The following is an 18,892-nucleotide window of genomic DNA, read 5'->3' on the forward strand; positions in this document are numbered from 1 at the left end:
TCGCATGTGGGTGAAATCAATTATTGGAACGACCTGGGGCTATGCCACCAGGTTGTTGAAAAACATTCCTGTAAATGAAAAGATTGACAACAACAGAAAAAGAACTGATACTATTGTGAATACCAGTAGCCTCTATTGTGTTTTCTCTATCTTATCTATTAGTAACATGTTGCAGTGTACCCATAACTGCAGAGAAAGTAGCCAACAGTATGGAAATTGACTCAAACCGACATAACCAACTAGTGTCAGACAACTTTTTTACTCAAATTTATCGGCCACTCTGAGCTTTTTGTCTAGATAGAAGGATTTCATGATTCTTAGATAAGACAAGTTAAAATACATAGATTGTATCAGAGCAAAAACACAAGAGTCTGCCTGTACTTTCTTAACTACATCTACTAAAACTAAGTTAAGCCTAAGAGCGTAGCACAAACGTAAATGGCTTGTGGGTATTTCTGCCAAAATATTGTTTAAACTCAAGAATTACAGCCACTCCTCACAGAGGCTCCATGATAACTCTCAAATCAGAAAGGCAGAGTCAAGGTGTATCTCTAGCATTTTAGCAGAAATGTAATCGGTGAGAGAGGAAGCAGTGAGACTCTTTGCAACAATGAATGAAAAAGCCTTTCAATAGTTTAGCAGTTGTGGACATACCTGAATGCGATAGACAGCTATTATCTCTTAGAAATATCCTTTGTCTCATCGACTGGAGAAGCGTTTGGCTTTATGACTCTCTTCTTCAAACATACTGTATACTTCCTCTGTCAATAAATGAATTATTTTGTTCTCAAATGAGAAAGAAAGCGATGTAGCATGCTTTTACATTCTGTCAACAGCAGTGAACGTCTGGAAATAAGAGCTTGTATGTTCCCTAGATTTAATGAAGATTCACTTTCATCATGACCTCCAAGCTCAATACCCTGTTCAGCAGAAAGTAACATCACCACCATTAAGGTTCAAACATACAGCCTATTTTGCTTCATCTGCTGAGAGCCAATTCCATTTAACTGTAAACCAATAGATTGATTTGTAGCTACTCTCATTTATAGTCCTGCCATGCTGTCATAGCTTTAATTTGTTTAGATTTGTAATGAGTGCTAAACATTTCCTGTTTAACCAGTGTGTGCTTCCAATCACTCTAAATAACTGTAGTGAAGACACTTTCAGATGAAAGAATCTGCTTGGAAAGGAAAAGGCAGAATTTACATTTACAGCAATGGGTAAATGGTGTACCAGTTTTGCTTAAAAGAATGACTAGCGCTTCGAAATTGTGTTGATTGAAAGTTAATACCAACTGGTTGTTTAAGGTATTTCAGACTGGTTCTAGGATGGATCACTTACACCAGTTCTACTGCAATGAGAAGTGGCTTTGGCTGAATCAATAGATGTGGGCTGTTCATGAAAGTCATGATCTTCTGTTAAATCCCAGTTTTCCCACTCAGACTCAGCGTCCACGTTCCCAGGTTATCTAACATAGAAAAATTAGGGTTGTACGAAACAAGAGGATTGATTTCAAACATGTAATTATTAGTTGAAATAATATTAATAGACATTAATAATGAAAAAATGGGTCATAAAAATCATTGAAAAATTTCACCCGTACTTTGCAGAAAGGGACAAAATCTGCAGTAACATTAATGAACTTAAGCAAATACCCTAAATTAATGATTTGTTTTGAGTTTGTAGTATTAGTACCTGCGCACAATATGACATTTCGGCCAATTTACTACTAATTTTTAATGAAAGGCGCGGAGAATTTGACCTTGTGAGGCCTTCTTTTATAATTCACCGTCAATGTCATGTCAGGACTCGTGTAGTATTGTGAACCAGCCTTAATACAAAGAATTAGATGTCAGTCAGAGTTAAAAATGTATGCACAAGCTAGGACATTGTTACCTAGCTTTCAATGATAAATTTAATTTATTCCTCGATTGGCCTTCTCTATATAAATCTTGTTCACATCTGATTCTGTTAATCATAAATCAATAATGACATCAATATAATTTCATTTATTTTTAGTGTCTCAGTGTAACTCTGCAGCACTTCATTCTTTCTTTTAATTTCTGCAAAGGAGGGGTAAAATTTATTAATAATTTTTATGACATATTTTCGTTAATGTTAATTTTTGAACTAGTAATTATATGATTAAACTCAGCCCCTTTGTTTCTTTCATTTTTTGCCCACTCTAATTATTGATATTTAATAAAAAAATTTAATTCTATACTGTTTATTGATTAATAATCCATTTTATAATTTTTTCCTTCGGTATCTGTTCATTACTGGACGAAAACAATTTTGAAGAAACATGAGATCTACTGCATTATAAAAACAGTTTTTAAACAATCATTATTTTAAAATTTTTTAGTCATTGCTTATATTCATAGCCAGCTCATAATTATTAAGCATTATTGACAAAGGATTACTAAAATTTATTTCCTGTTCTGAAACTACTTAAGTTTACATTCAGCTTCTGTTGCCATTTGTCAGGCAATGTCACCACACAGCTCTTAAGTCTCAACTTTTTTTTAATTTTTGCAAGTTTTTGTGAAAAAGCAGCAAAGCAGTTCAGTTACGAAGTTACAATAGCTATTAATATATTTTATTCGTTGGTTGTTCATGGATTATGATGAGCATGATGGAGTTCCTCCTCCTCCTCCTCCACCACCAGTAGCTGGAGATGGAGAGCCCCCACCACCACCTCCAGGAGGCCCGCCACCACCACAAGCACTAGCAGTAGCTAGAGGCCTGCCACCTCCACCACCTCCAGTACACGACCCAGAATTGAAACATGGACCAGTCCTGATTCAGGCCTGAATCATAGCTGATAGATTATACTAGACCGAGGATTTGTGGCAATGTCCTGTTCCGATAATAATGAATCAGTCACAATCCACGTCCAGAGTCAGGCATGACTAGCTAACAATAGCAATGTTCCTGATTGTTCATTATGACGTTCAACCTGTTTTCAAATTTTATTAATTATTCATTGTTCTATTTTTTAAATCACTTTTTTCTGCTTAAAAAATATTATTATTAAAGAAAGTATTATTCTTCGTAATAACATGAAAATCTAATTATTATTCATACAATATATGTTGTATCAAAATATATAATTAGAAAAATTATGCCTATATGTTATACAATCAGAAGACAAAGAACATGACGACAAGCAATTGTGTGCAACAGAAACGGGGTAGTGTAAATAAGATGTAGCAAGGAAAATACGTTATTGGTAATGAGTAAATTGGATATTCAAATTCTTTTAATGATACAGTAGCATCACTATTATACTCAGTCTGTCGCTCTCTAATCATACAAACATTAGAACTGCTTTCACCATTACGATCTATCAATCTTCGAGCTAATCTTTACAAAATCACCAACATCAAGTAATTGCATTGTTTTACTCATCAATGCTGAGTGTGGTAGAATATTCAGCTCAAATGTGACATCATCAGGCATGTTATGAAATGTGCAAGTTCTTAACAAATCTCTCAAGGATATTTGATGGGATATTATGTCTAGGATCTTGCAAGGTGCAGTTCCATGATGTGGCTGTTATAAAGCATATTCAATGCAAATAAATTTATTTGAAGAAGGACATACTTTCCGTAAACAACTAGGTTGATATATATCTGTATCACTTTGAGTTTTTTAATAGAAGCTCCTTTTAGAAACTGCTAAGATTCATATCTATTTAAATGAAAGAAAATGGATCATAAATAAACTGTTATCATAACTTTCTGTATTGTAGCATTGTGTTGGTCCAAAATCTATTATATTATCAACTAAGTAAACAACCAAATGTGTTTTTAGTTTTTTAGCATATGATGGCATACAGTCCACTGAAACTCTCACAAACTCTAAACAAACATTCTTACAATAGGCAGTATCACTAGCAGAAAAAGAAATGCAATAGGACTACAGATGGAATACCTATAGTTACATAAATGCAACTAAATGTGCTATTAAGCCACTGACTTTAGCCAACAAAAACCAACGTTTCTTCTGAGACTCAGTAAAGTATGAATGCAATAGAAACAGAGCCATCTGCATTAATGCCTTGAAATCTCTTCCAACAAATGATTTGAAATAACATATGCTGCTTGAAGTCCTATAATTCATTCTACAAGTAGGAAAGGCTTAAATTCTGGCTATAATTTCCGTTTTTTAGCTGATCTATGGTTCACAAATTCCAGAACCATGTACTGACAACACCCTAAGAGTATAGTGTGTTGGGCTTTAACAGGAGCAGACCTAAACATTACGGTATCAGTGAATTATTATTGTGTGCAAATACCAACTTGTACAAGTCAACGGAGTTCACACAATGGGTAATGCTTCTCATGTAAACCATATAATGTTCTCAACATCTTTCCCTTCTCACTTTGATCTGACACAATATTTCCTATGCATTCCTCTGCTTTAATTTTACATTTATAATCTCCACACACACTTCCATGTGATGTCTACACAATGAATGAGTGATAATATAATTTTGGAAGTGATTTTATAGCTTACATCACAAATCCTGCCAAGTTTTTTTGCTGTACTTCGAAGATGATTGAGAAGCTCCAAGGCTCTGGCATTATCACATAAAACGCAAATTACAGGAGCAAAATAAGTACTTCTTCTTGCCATGCAGAGTCAAAATCTGTTCTGCCTTTCTCAAGAGACTTACGATCATCAATATATGACTCAGAAATTGGTATAGAAGTAGTACGATTAGTATAGGCAACAAAAAAATGTCAGTAGTATTATGAGCTTTTTTCATTAGAAGACAAACTAGGGACGTAAACCATACATCAAACTTATGCTATTTCTTGGTTCTGTTTCCACTTGTATCTTCAGAACAAAAGCAATAGAGCAATTGCCACAGGAACACCCATCTGATTTCAAAGGATGTGGAGTATTGTAATCTTAAATAAAATTTTTCTCATGCATAATGCATAGTAACTTAAAAATAAACCTGACTACTTATAGGTTGAAGACTTTTAGATAATATACAAAGTTTGAGCAGATAGTGAGAGAGGAGAGGACATGAAAGCAAATGTTTGCTGGAAAGAGCAATTTCACAACAGCTGCAAAAGAAATAAGTATTTAAGTCAGGAGGGTAATGAAAAGCAACATCTGGAAACATTTGCCACATTTGATCAGTAGTTAAAATTAACAGAACAGAAATAAATGTAATGTCTTCATTGTCCTGTTAAAGTGAAGTAAATTGTACATGTAAGTTGTGTATGAATTTCATAATAACTAACTTTTTGATTAATAGCAAGCTCTTTGCCCAATGTAGTACCACATGATTGGTGAGAGAAAGTAACAAAATCATTTAAAAAGATATGCTGTCCAGCTGCAATCTCCATTGGACATTGATATTAAGTGTGCCACCTGTTTCCATGATATATTTCCCTGCAACATTAATTAAAATGGAATTTAATGAAAAATGACAAAAGAAAAACCTATGTAAGACAATCCTTTGCAACTATAGGCATACGAACCATGTGTTAACAAATTAAAGGGTTAGCAAAGCAGTTTCAAACAAATGTTTAAGGTAGATTAACAAGAACGCCAGTGCCACTTTATGTAGTAAACTAAGTCAATAAAAATATCACATATATATGTACATGTGCATTGTCCTTAAAACAACCTTCACAGGAGGTTTCAAACAAGAAAGCTGATAATCTTTCAGCTGATCAAAACTAGGAATGGCAGGATTCAACTTCTTACACAGAAGCAGCACAAATCTTAGATTATTTTCTCCCTAAAAGTAACAATGGTGTAATTTAGTATCATTATGCATAGCTATTAGTGGTCTTGGTGAATGAACAAGCATAAACAGAAGAGTATGAGTGACACTATCAAAGGGATAATGATTTCCAATATCATCACTTTCTGACAAATCTGTAATATCCCGAATATTATATAAAGAAATCGATAAACTACAGGCAAAAATATTACCTGAACTATCACTACCACAATAATTATCTTCAACAGTATCAAAGAAGCACTCCTAACTGACAGTTAATTAACTCATCTAAGGCAGCCTGTCAATAAATTGAAGGCTTAATAATGATAACAGTAAGAAGTACCTCAAGTTCCTGATGGTTTCCTCCTCTTAAGTAGTACTGATCTCAAACTGCATTATTTTGCCCAAGCTGACTTTAATAATATATACTACATCAGTACCTTGTTCTTGACCATTGCCTGGCCCTGAAGTAGATATATTTGCTTTAAGTATGGTTGCTCGAGTCTGATGACGTTAGCACCTCAAATGTCTCATACTTTGACTTAAATTCGAACTTCAAATGACATGTTTCACAGTAAAAGCCTTCAAAAATATAAAAATTAGTTTAAACAATGGTGGTAATTATGTTTTTATAAAATAATAATTTACATTATACCGAAGCCATTTTCACCTCGTTTCACTTACGTATGCCCAAAACCAAGACAAACGATAGTTATGACCAGAAAGGGGCATTACAGCTAGCAAGGGAGGGAAGAAAACAGAAACATATTTCTGCAACTACAACTGGAGCACTGTCCAATAATCAATCACAGCAATCTCCAAATAATGGTGATGACTTTTCTACAGCAGTAGCAACTCCCATTCAAAGCATACTTGGATCATGAATATTAAGTGTGAACCAGCTATTGCAACAAGTTCAAATGATGACTGATCACAGTGCTTCCTGTGGAGGTAAATGTATTCTTATCGATGACACAAAAGTTTGTGGATTCACTTCAGTTTTATGCTTCAAATGTATTAAGTGCTCTCATTGTTTTAAAGTCAAGTCATCACAGAAGGTGAAGCGAAATGATGGTACTGTAAAATGGGCAGTGAATCTTGCTGCTGTACTTGGGCAAATAAGTACTGGCGGAGGACACTCTCGACTCAACCAAACACTGGCCACAATGGCTGTACCGGGAGTGAAGAAGAAACTTTATTCACAAACTGAGAAATATCTCGGAGATGAAATGAAGCAGCAGTTAGTGAAATGTATGGCAGATAATGCTGAGCATGAAAAAAATCATGCCATCGAGATTGATTCATTTCATCAGAGAATACCAGCAATCAAAGTAATTGTAGATGGTGGCTGGTCAAAACGAACTCATAAGCATTCTTATAATGCTATGAGTGGTGTTGCTGTTATCTTCGGTCACTACACCAAGAAACTGTTGTTTCTTAGTGTGAGAAATAAATTCTGCTCAATATGTGCCATACACGATAACAAAAATGCCGATCCTCCAACTTGCAGATGCTACAAAAATTGGAATGGGTCTTCATCAGCCATGGAGACTGACATAATTTGTGAAGGATATAGAATGTCTGAAACCCTGTACAATATCCGTTACATGTTTGTTATTGGTGATGCAGACAGTTAACTCTGTGATGGCAAATATCAGATCATCAGTACCTTATGGCATATTTGTAACCAAAATAGAATGTGCAAATCATGCCTGTAAGGCTTACCGCTCATGTCTTGAGGAACTGGCACGAGATCATCCTCAGTACAAAGGTAAAGGAGGATTAACCAAGCGAGCAATACGACTTACCAATGGAGCACGTATTGCCATTAAATATCACAGTAGGAGTAAGGATATTGCTAAGCTCCGACATGACCTCAGAAATGGCCCTGCCCATGTCTTTGGAGATCACAGCAAATGTGGAGATCACTTCGGTAAGAAACCAGGTCATCTGATTTTTGATCAGGAAGTAATAACAAATTCTGAGTCAGCAATTTTTGATGATGTGAATTGTGCAATAGAGGACACCATACAATCGATAATTGAGGAAGAAAGAGAGGAGCATAATGAAGCCACAGAAACAGATGCAATGAATGCATATGATGGTAAAATGGATGCATTACCTGAAGGATTGTATGCTAGGGTATTAGCTTGTGGTGATCGACTAGTCATGCTTGCAGAACACTTAATTGATAATGAAACAAGTAATTTAACCAAGTGTTATATGTCCGTACGAAGTTTTATTGATGGTGGCAAGCAATTCAATCAAATTCCATCTGGGGCATTTTAGAATCGATGTTATGCAACAGGATTATGGCTCCAGAAGGGTCCGCATTGGCTGGAAACAACTCTCTCACAGGATACCAACAGTGAACCTAAAAAAGTACAATAAATATTTTTTAAAATCCCTCTTGAATTTATCTATAATTTTTATAGGTGCTAACCTCATTCTCTAACAAAAAAGAAGACCAACTGAGACTTGATAGAAGAAGGAAAAATAAGTTGGAATACATTTTTCAGCGAAAGAAGACAAGATATAGTTCTAGCAGTATTGTGGGTCAAAAGGACTATGGTCTCAGCAACCAGATGTTTCAGAGGAAGAGCTAGGTAGACTATGTGCAGAGTTTTTAGAAAGAGAAGTATTTGTCACAACACAAAGCATCATTCATTGAGCAGCAAACAAGGAAGCAGTCTGATGATAGTGTCTGGTTTCAACAAAGACGATTACGACTGACAGCATCCAACTTTGGAAAGGTAGCAAGAAGACGACAAACAACTCCTGTGACAAATTTGGTGAAGTGCTGTTATACAGTAAACCAGTGAACACAAAAGGTCTGAGATGGGGAATAAGTCATAAAACAGATGCTCAAACCGACTATAAGAATTATCTTGCTGATTGGGGATATCAAAACATCTCTATACATCGAAGTGGACTCGTCATACATAAAGATGATAACTCTTTGGCATGCAGTCTGGATGGCCTTGTGAAGTATGTTGCTCAGGATGGGAGTTGTCACAATGGGATAGTGGAGTATAAGTGTCCGTTTTCTCTTTCTGATCAAAAAAAGACTCCGGTTGAAGGTTGCTCATCTTTTACATTTTTTGCCAAGTGGAAAATAATGAATTTTATCCCAAAATTTCATTATTTTACCGTAAAGCAGTTCTTCTTGAGCTTGCTTTGCCAATATATTCAAACAAACAGCAGATCCGTGAACCATTTCATTCACAGTAAAACAGCGCTGCCATTTTATTTGTGTTTATTAATAATTTATTAATAACAAGTAAAAAGAAAAAACTTCTATCAATAGGAAAAAGTAGGGGGGGTTGTCAAAAAATAAAAGAAACAAGTGGGTTGAGTTCAACCATAATAATAATTAATAGTTCAATTAAAAATAATAAACTTTAATTAATAAAAAAATTAATTATTCATGAAAATAATACAAAAATATCAAACCCTACTTTGCAGAAAATGATAACGTGGCGAGTCCATGCAATTACAATTTTTAACAAGTATATATATTAATATTTTAAATTTTTAATATTGTACTGAATCCCAAAATTCAAAGAATGCTTTAGCCTATCCATAATTTTGATTTTTTTTATTGCAATTACAAGTTATTCAATCAATACTAGCTGAAAAGTCTTATTTATATTTATCACAATAATTAATTTACATTATAGTATTGTAGTAGAGCAATTAATAGGTACAGAAGCATAATTATTATTAAAATTCTATTTACATTGTAGTCTGCCTGTCATCATTTTCTGCAAAGTAGGGTTTGAAATTTTTGTATTATTTTCATGAATAAATTATTTTTTTATTAATTAAAGTTTATTATTATTAATTGAACTATTAATTATTTTTATGGTTGTACTCAACCCCCTTGTTTCTTTTATTTTTTGACAACCCTACTTTTTCTTATTTATAGAAATTTTTTTTATTTACTTGTTTCCATACTTTTTATTAAATTTTATTAATTAATAATCCTTTTTATTGATAATTATAATTTTTGCCTTAGGTATCAGTTCATTAATGGAAGAAAAGAATTTTGAAATAAGAACCATAAGAAGACCTACCACATTATAAAAACAGTTTTTGAATTTTTGAATCATTAATTATATTCATAGCCTAACTCATAATTATTAATCATTAGCTGTCATTACTAAGATCTATATCCAGTTCTGAAACTATTTAAGTTCACATTCAGCTTCAGTTGCCACTTTTCTGCTCACAGCTCTGAAACTTTTCCGCAGTTTACGAGACCTGTATTGTGGAAATACACATTAATAGACCACATGAATACATTCCAATGTGCAAACAATTATTTTTGTATTGTTAATGGCACGCAACAAAAGATGCATTGGCAAGCATTCATTTATATTCACTAAAGAAAGTACTTACTGTGGCCATTATTAATGATATAATCATCAAGCTAATCTACAGTATGTAACCTAGAATTATAACCTATAACAAAAATACATAAGACATTTCACAATACTCTTTGTCTTACTACATACTCCATTGCTAAGACTACAATAATATGAAACCTATACAGATGTAAACTGGCACCTACTACTGCATGATACAACTACTGATCAAGGAGCTGCACAAAACATTAAGAAAGAAATTAATTTAGTTTCAACAATCTAAATCCAGAATTGCCTTTAATTATATTTCACATTCCAATATCAAGCAAAAGTATTGCTGAATCAGCGAATCATTTCCAGCTGTAATTACCTGTAAAGCATAGTAATAGAAACATATCAAAAGCAAGCAATGTAAACTCACAGGCAAATAATAACAATAGCACTTACCAATCACATCAAACCTCATTCTTTAACACCACATTGTAGTCCTTGTGCCAAGTACATAAGTACCTATAAAAAGTATGTATGTGACATACTAACTAATAATGATAATGGTAGCATCTACAATGTTTCTGATTGGATCATACATGGCATGTATTTTAGACATAATATTGCTTACTAATGATATCCTCATTTAAGATACTTTCATGACCTGCTTAATATAAAATAACATTGTGCACATGAAGAATTTCCAATGTGCAAACAATATTTTTTGTTAATGTGAACATGCACATATTTACAACAATCATCAACAAAAGATGCGCAACATCAGCTGGCAAGCATTTAATATGCGCACAGCATTGATGGCAGCATCATTCAAATGCGCAACATCAGCCGGCAAGCATTAACTTAATAATGCGCACAGCATTCATGGCAGCATTATGCGCAACATCAGCTGGCAAGCATTTACATATATGTAATGCGCACAGCATTGATGGCAGCATTGACAGGTATGATGATCATTAATATGTGTACAGAATCACTGCTTGAATGATACTACATGTATAATGAGAACTTTTATTGTTACTCTAAATTTTTCTTGTCCTTCAAAATTTGTCAGCAGCGCCCTTGATCCATAAGCACCTGATATTTGTTATAAACATGTAATACAAGCCACAAACAAGATCGGGAAATTGATAATGACAGCTTCCTCCCTTCCTAACCCACTGTCATACATAAATGATAGTCACACAAAATTGAATCAATGCTAAACTCTAATGAACAGTAAACCTCTTTCACACCCTCTCCCTGCCATTATAGCAACAAGTAATCAATATTCACTGTTATGCATTGATTAATCTCACATCCTGAATGCAGTTTGATCACTTTATACTGAGCAATTTTGGGTGGATATGCACCACTGGTTTTCACACACACTCACATTGCACATGCAGTGAAATAAAAGTCACATTAAACAACCAATGTTTTAAAGATGATGGACCTCCCATTCACCATACCCACTTTCCATCAACAATCAATGCTTTAAAGGCCTTTTCACACTGGCACAGTTTTCAAAGCGCTTTGATGTGCTTTGTTGATACAGCTGAAATAATGCGCATTGATCGTGTTCACACTAGCAGCTGAATTATGTATCATTTTGTGTTCTTGTTGCCATTGGTTTACATTGATCGAAGCGCATCACTTCACATCAATCCACCTCTGGAGGTGAAGCGAGGGTGATGCGCATCAATGCGCATTAATTGAAACCACTCTAGTGTGAACACGATTAATGCGCATCAATGCGCATTACTTGTGCCAGTGTGAAAAGGCCTTAAGAGATATTAATAGACTTAACTGCATGGAAATGATTAGTACCAACATGCTTCAAATACAAAGCAGGTGTAGTAGTATCACAAGGAATGCCATACAACTCCTGGGTTCCATATCTAGCCCAGCCAACAAAAGTAGGAGTGAGTGAATATGAATATATGGTTATACCTAATAATGCTGTTAGTGTAATAATCTCTGTGTCAGTGGCCCACACATAATTTCCATACATTTTTTACTTATTTATGTAATCATATATGCTTGAATATCTGGTTGCACTTAATGTACTATTAAACAATTCTTCTTCAAAGTTTGGCATATTACTAACAATTGCTCTACGTAATTCATAATGCTGAGAAATGGACCCAGTAATGAGATATGAAAGGGCATAAAATAAACAGTTCCCATCACCAGGGACATCAAGACTACTATTAGGAACTCTTTCATCTGACAATGGTGTTGTTGGACTACCAGGTAAGATTCTAGCAGCTGTGACAAATTTGAGATTTAAAATCTCCCACCACCTTCTGTGATATTCTTCATTACCAGGGTAATAAACATAATCCCATTGTCTCCTCACAATATCTGGGTTGGGAGGCTCTTCATAAGTAAAGATGACATCATCATCTTTTTTTGGATTACTTGTCTTTAATTTAATGCTTGAGAGTTTTATAGATACAATCAGACTACTACTACAATGGTCATTTTTTACAACACACTTGGTTTTATTATCTTTTGGTTTACATTTAATGTTTGAGAGTTTTATAGATACAATGAGACTACTACAACTATCATCATCTTTGACATTAAATTTGGTTTTTAGGTCTTTGAACTTAGTTGAAACAATTAATTTATCATCTTTTTTTGAGCGAGGCAATACCAAAGCAGTATTGTCAGTACTACTGTCTACATTAACTTTTCTTTTTTGGGGGCAAGGCTTATTTAAAGCATTATTGTCACATATTTTACTCTTTTTGGGGCGATTAGACTTTTGTAAATCAGTACTCTTACGTTTATTGCTACTAACAGTACTGTTACTAGTACTTTGTACATGACTTACAGACACCTTGGCATTCTTACTACAAGGTTCACCATCATCAATTATACCAGTCACTTGAATCTTTCTCTTCGTTCCTTTACTTTTCTTGATTTGAGGTAAGTCATTCCGAAAATTTGTTCTCAGTCTGTTAATTTCATTAATGCACGGATTACTAACTTTAACAGAGAGAGGATCAAATGATAATAAATGTAATCCATTTAATGTACGTACACGAGACAATGCAACATATGCCATACCATCCCCAAAAATATCAGTCGATAAATCAATAATGGCTGTATCTAGTGAGAGGCCCTGACATTAATGTATAGTAATAGCATAAGAAAGTATGAGGGGAAACTGTTTCTTGTGTATATACACATTCTTAGATAGCATAAATCTAGATGCAACCCTTTCTATGTCACAAGGTACATCAATATGATCAAATTTGACTGATATACATGTAGCATAAATACCCATTACTGTACCAATGGCCCCATTAACTAATCCTACAGTCACATCAATATTACGTCTTAGAATTACTCTACAGCCTACTGCTAAAGACAATACAGTTTCTAAACCAGCAGTTTTGCTTGGTTGATCTTTTAGTTTCTCTAATTTTTTTTCTTGTTTTTTGTCAAATTTTGCTGTGCTGCCACTTTCATCAACAACATCAACACATGCTAATTCTATTTTCTCAGTTTCTAGACTTTCTAACATTAATTCATTGATTTTTTGGCAGGCATCTACCTTAGAAAATAGGCAAATTGGAGGATTTGTTCCTTCACTTTCCAATTCCTTATATTTTTCTTGTATTGAAACATTAAATACACGACTTTTAAGCGTATCAATGGTATCATCAGTCAGACAGCCATGCCTAACAGAATCAAGCATTTTAAAGAAAGTTTCGTCTCCTTTTTGTCGCTCATTGATTGTTAGTTCATCATATTCTACTGTTTCTTTCCATATGTTAACTGCATTTGCTGCTCCAAGTCTAGTTTTTACTAGTTTGTTGCTAATTTTATTAAATACTGGCCTACCATTAACTGGTGGCAATTGTAAGAGGTCACCTACCAATAAAATATTTCTGGATCCAAACCATTCATCAGTTCCAAATATATCTTCTAAGCGCATGTGTAAGTATGCTAGATTTAGATTGGATACTATAGATACCTCGTCTACTATGATAATTTTTAAATTTTTAAGTGTCATTTTTATCCTTTTCTGAGATTCTTTATTTAAAGCCCAATATCCAGCTGTCTTTCCCTCATGCTCTATTGGTAGCTGAAATAATCTATGTATTGTTAGTCCACCTACATTAAATGCGGCTATACCTGTTGGTGCTACTATAGCACACATAATTTCACTACTTTTTGGATGCCATATGTCATCCACTAGGCATTTTATTGCCTCTATCAAAAACGATTTACCAGTTCCACCTACACCACTAATAAACATCCTTAGCGGTTTGATATTATCTAATCTAAGTTGTCTTGAAGACTCATTCTCTAATAAGTCTTCATGTTCTTTTTGACTTATAAGATGACTCTTAATTTTATCAAAAATTCTTTTTTGATCTAGATTAAGCATTGCCTCTCTTTGCTCTAATGTTAAATTAGGTACATTTATGTGCATGTCAGCAATATCAGCTACTGCTTCCATTATTTCACCCAGTAATTGAGGCTCATCATCTTCCTTGTTATCAGGAAGTTCTTCTTCAGTAAAACCGGCTTTATTTCTTGCATCGACTATTTTCTTCCAATTATGTTCAGCTTCTAATAATTTCTGTAGTTTGTTGAAATGATTTTCAATGCCACGTATATATGCTTCTCTGTGACGCCTAAAAGCTTCTTCCATTGTTTCTCCTTCCATTACAAGTGTGCTCTCGTCTCTAAAAGGCACAAATAAAAATATTAGCGAGTAATAAAAATCGTCTCTTTCCGCTTCTTGCATAGGATTAAATTTCCTATGGTTTGGAAGGACTGGCTTTGATCGAAGTTTGTAATTGTAATTGGCAACAAATTCATAAAGAGATACATCTTCCATGTTATTCGGTCTTGTTGGATAAAAGTCTTCAATTATGCTAGGATTAAAGATGTCTTTCGAAGATCGATCCATTTTAGTTAAATATGAATAGTTTTTGATTTTTCTGCTCCTCTTATGAGGCAAGTACACATTAACGTACTGTGCAGTTACTGATTTCATGTATAAACTTTCACCGAGAAGAAGATCGCTAGCTTCATATAGTCCTACTTCTTTAGCTCGAAGTAATTTTTGGCCGATTTTCCAAAGCCTGCTGTATATGTTGTCACAGCTGCTGACTTCATCCCATAAGTCCTGTGCATGACTCTTTTCTGCTTTAGTGACATATCCAGTTACATACTCTGTTAAGGAAAGACTCCTCTCTGCTATGTATTGCAGGTCCATATTTGCACGCCACAATTTCAGCAGTAAAGGATAATAGTCGTTGACTTGAACTTCTTTTTCATTTCGTTTGAGATAATATATTTTATTGCATGATTTCAAGCTGTTTTCTACATCATTCATGGAAATACTATCTCGTACTGGTCTAGGTAAATCAAATCGGCATCTAGATACATAGGTCTTGCCGACTTTAATATTTCGCTTGCAGTATTTGCTGTACTTGTGCATTTGGTATTTTGTTACCAAAAAATTTAAATCAGGCGACGTATTACTATCTGGTATATGACAGGTAATCCTATCTTGTATGAAAGAACAGACTTCTTCTGGATGATCGATACCTACAACAGGAGCATTTTTAATCCATAAAAGGATGTGATAATGAGGCGCTCCACCCATTTGATATTCCTTTTTAACATAATATTGCTCTACTTTGCCTAAAACACCTCTCTGGAGAATGACTATGTTAAAGAAATCCTTAAATTTGTATGAAAATTGTCACGATACTGAAACAGGGTCCTCAGTACATAATCTAGAAATACTATATGATTGTGGTGCATTATTCACTTTTCTTAAATATTGCGCTATATCTGCTGAATCATATTCAGCACAACTTAATGTTAGGAAAAGCGTTGGTGAGCCATACTCAGCAATCATTGCTTTGACTTCACCTTTCACACGGAGCCAATATTGATTTGTGCCCCGTATTGGAGCCAACGTGGTACTTAAATTGCCCTCTAATTCTTCATCTAAAACATTAATTTTTTTCTAATATTTCAGTAACAGTTTGACCAACATTGCCCCTTGATGTTTTTAATAAATAATATATGCCAGTTTTTAAGGCCTTGTTAATTTTTAATCCGTAATAGTGCAAACAATATAAATGATTTCTACGAAATCTGGAATCTTTGTTTAAAGTCTTGATTTTATGTATTCACTAAATGATAAAGTCTGTGCTAGATAGCTTTGTCTGGGATGATGCTCTCCATATTGTCCAGTTGGAAATAAAGTAGGAAAGCATAACAAATCAAGATGCTCTTGCCTATTGTCTATAGGCGCTTCTTTTACATTCATTAATTTATATTGACTGATATCAGAACATGTTGCAATTTTACTACCAAGTTTTCTTATGGTATATGCCGAAAGGCCTTCTAAATTTTGATCATTTGCTTTTTCAAGCATTTTACAAGTAATATTGCTAACAACTTGTATGACATTTTTAGACAATTTGTCGATGAAATTATCATCTATGTTTCCATAAAGCCAATTTATTTCTTTTAATTTTCTTAGTGCTGCTTTTATTTTATTCACATCAACTACGCTACGCCAGACATTATTTGATTTAGTAGGCTGTCCATTAAGAATAATATAAAGTTCTGGAATAGGCAAGTGATTAGAATCTATACCAATCTCATTTAAAGTTTCCATGGTTTTTTCTAATGGAAGGGGTAAATAAAACATTGCACCTTTCAGAGCCTTCAAAGAATTATATGTAGGCACTTTTAAGGTGTGTGTGCCTAGCCTAACAATTGTCTGAAAACATTTGGCTCTCTGTTTTAACTGGCAACTTAAAGGATCCAAATTTTCGAATTCTTTTGGTAGTGGCTCACACTTCAACCCATTTAGCACACAACGTGCAGGAACTTCATTTTTCCTAATAATAGATTTACAATGATTACAAATATACATAACTTTATTTAATGCTGTAGGATCATTCTCTCTAATGTAATCTAATAGGATATTCCAAACATCGCTATCTAAATTTTTAGCTTCAGTGACAGATTTTTTTCTTAAAAGCGTCTCACAGCTACAACAAGCATTAACAGCCTGATCAGACAAAGCTTTCTTAAATTCGTCAATAGCATCTGAATACTGAAAATAAAGTACAGTATCTAAGTTTTGTATTCTAAATGGGTCTTCTTCTTCACCATCATTAATAGCGTAATGCACATTACCAAAATCAGTCTCATTGGCTTCATTAATTTTTAAATTTATCAATTGTGGTATATCACCATCAGCAAGGGAAGAATCAACATCTATTGTTAAATGGGCGTTTCTAGCAACATAAAAGTGTTTCAGAAGGCGTCTCAACAAAGGATAATGAACAGATGCATTGCGTAAAATACGCAGTATGCTTTTACATTCAGTATCATTACTACTACACACAATAGGATGGCCTATACTTTCACAAACAATTTCTGAATATTTAAAATATTTTTCAACATTATTTTTATCTTTTTTAACAATTACCGTTACATTAGAATTATCACATAAATCATGTTCATGCACTTGATCTATTTCTTCAACAAGCAGGGATCTAGTCAAATAATGCTTATTAGGACAATCATCACATGCATCTAAATGCTTCCTCAATTCTTAAATGGGTTCATCAAAATAACGTCTAACTTCAATAATAGAACTAATGTCACTCTCTAATAAAGGCTTGCACCTGCTTGTACAGTGCCACTTGAGGGTAGGCTTTCTCTTATTAGTATACATTATGTTATTATCAACATTATCATCTTCAGAGTCATTATCATTACATTCTTCTACTCTATCAATACATGATACATCAACAACCCCTGCTACATAACAGATGCCATTTGTAGCAACAGGGATTGCAATTGCACTATCTAATTGGCTATCACAGATATCATTAGGATACAAATATGCTGATTCATAAAAATAAGGCTCACTATTCTTTGTGTGACATTGCTCACCAAAATCACTAAAGCTATTCAACTTCAATTTCCTAATGCTATTTGATGCACGTATCAATACGCCTACTTTGTGGGATCTGTTTTTCAAAACTGATTCTAACAATATACTTGATGCAGCATTACATTTACTATCATATGATGTGTTCTCAAAATCTACACCTTTCATACTTGATGGCAATAAATCATCCACTATTTCGGGGCTGTAATATAATGCTTCTTTAATTTTCGTAAAATAATATTCCCCTGCTTCACTATTTGGTGCAGGTAATGAGTAATTAAAACGTAATCTATATAATATTTAACCATAATTACGATCATAATCTTTATTTAGACGCTTCTTATTTTCTCTATTAAGTGCTATCTTTAATCTATCTATTTTGTTATCAGAAATTTATATCTCAAAAACTTATCCTTTGTTGCACTTAATATTGCGTGTCTATTTTCATAATACCGTTTCTAAGATTTTTGCCTTTGTGGGTCCGGTTTTTGTTGATAACGTTTTTTAGACAACATTATTTATTTAGTGGATTTTGGGAATACATTTTTTGCGAACACTCTAATGATTTTATATTTTTTCATCTTTGTTTTTGTTATACCAATTTTTAAACTTTTGCATAACAAAACTTGGGTTCAATCCGTTGTACTTTTTTGAATATGCAAGCTTATATTTTTACTGATTTTATATGCAATTCTTGCTTTGCTTTTGACCCTGTTACATTGTCTTATATAGTATGCTCTGGCATTTGATCTATTTTTGACCCAGTTAAATTACTTTTTCTTTTCCTACTTCCTTTTTTCACAACACCAAAATGATTACACTTAACGACAAAAT

This window comes from Amphimedon queenslandica, unplaced genomic scaffold (genome assembly GCF_000090795.2).
Source record: "Amphimedon queenslandica unplaced genomic scaffold, v1.1 AMPQUscaffold_13184, whole genome shotgun sequence".
NCBI lineage: Eukaryota > Metazoa > Porifera > Demospongiae > Haplosclerida > Niphatidae > Amphimedon > Amphimedon queenslandica.